The sequence below is a fragment of the Pseudophryne corroboree genome, chromosome 1 (genome assembly GCF_028390025.1).
Source record: "Pseudophryne corroboree isolate aPseCor3 chromosome 1, aPseCor3.hap2, whole genome shotgun sequence".
NCBI classification, from domain to species: Eukaryota; Metazoa; Chordata; class Amphibia; order Anura; family Myobatrachidae; genus Pseudophryne; species Pseudophryne corroboree.
This window is the reverse complement of record NC_086444.1, coordinates 1,236,923,064-1,236,924,216: the sequence shown is the minus strand read 5'-3', so window position 1 is coordinate 1,236,924,216 and position 1,153 is coordinate 1,236,923,064. Positions and strand designations below refer to the sequence as shown.

Genomic DNA, 1,153 nt, shown 5'->3' with positions numbered 1-1,153 from the left:
ATGGCTGCATGATGTCACACGCAGCCACTCTGTTAAAAAAGATGGTAGCAGCCCTCCTGCCATCGCAGCCAGGCTGTGCCAGCAGGAGGCTTCCCTACTTTCTGCAATTGTGCAAATAATTGTGGCACGATTGCAATTAGTGTGTGATTGCAGATGGGGCAGCAGTTAGCATGCTGGTAGGCCTTGCCCTGCAACAGGCAGCCCCCAGCATGTGAGTCAAAGGATTGCAAATTCTGCTAAAAGGCTGAATTTGCAATCCTTACAGAATACGGTCCTAAATTTGGGAAGCAGAGGTACGCCCCTGTGTCTCTCATCTACTGGAATAAGCACTCTCTCATTACTGCCATGCTCCACGGGATACACCCAATCTCATCTGATCTTGAAAGAAAATCAGTGGTAGGCCTGGTCAGTACCTGGGTGGGAGACTCCCTGGAAATACTAGGTGCAGTAACGCTAATGTGCTGAAAGGCAAAGGTAAAAGGTCCACATCTTATTTGAGAGACTTCCAGATTTTCCTTATATTCTCTATATAATTCTCTCTGAATTATATCAGTAACCACACAGTTCACACAAAACATTGCACAACAACAGATCTGCTCTTCAAACTGAACAATGTTCTTAGACACTGTGATATGTTTTGGAGGCAGGATACACAGATAATGTTAAATTCTGCCTCATTCTGCCATATGAGTAAGGCTGAGATATTACAGTGATCAAAAAATCCTTGTGCTAATACTGTGACATATTGTTTATTTCCACCTTCTGTTTTATTACTGCATTTTAATCAGAAAATCTTGGTGTTTTCTGTATCACAAGAAGCAGATTGGTCATAGTCCAATTCTGCATTATTTTATTGCTCAAACAAGGGACCCTATTCAGTAAGGACTGCAGATTCTGCTTTATAACATAACCTGCAATCCTTGCAATCACAGGCAAGACCCCCCAGTATGTAACCCACCGCCCGCCCACTGTGATCACGCTGTAATTGGGATCGCGGTACAATTACAGCGCAGTTACAGAAGATGTGGACGCTTCCTGCCGGCATAGCCGAGCTGCATCCATGGAAGTCCATCCGCCATTTTTTAAATTGGAGCAGCCATGTGTGATGACACACAACAGTCCTGAAAATACTGCCGACATGCCGGCATTTCCC

General features: G+C 44.6%; 1 pseudogene; it reads left to right on the top strand.

Moving 5' to 3' along the window:
• The first annotated feature begins 335 nt into the window (after positions 1–335).
• On the top strand, positions 336–454 carry LOC134948470 (5S ribosomal RNA; annotated as a pseudogene).
• The last annotated feature ends 699 nt before the right edge of the window (positions 455–1,153 follow it).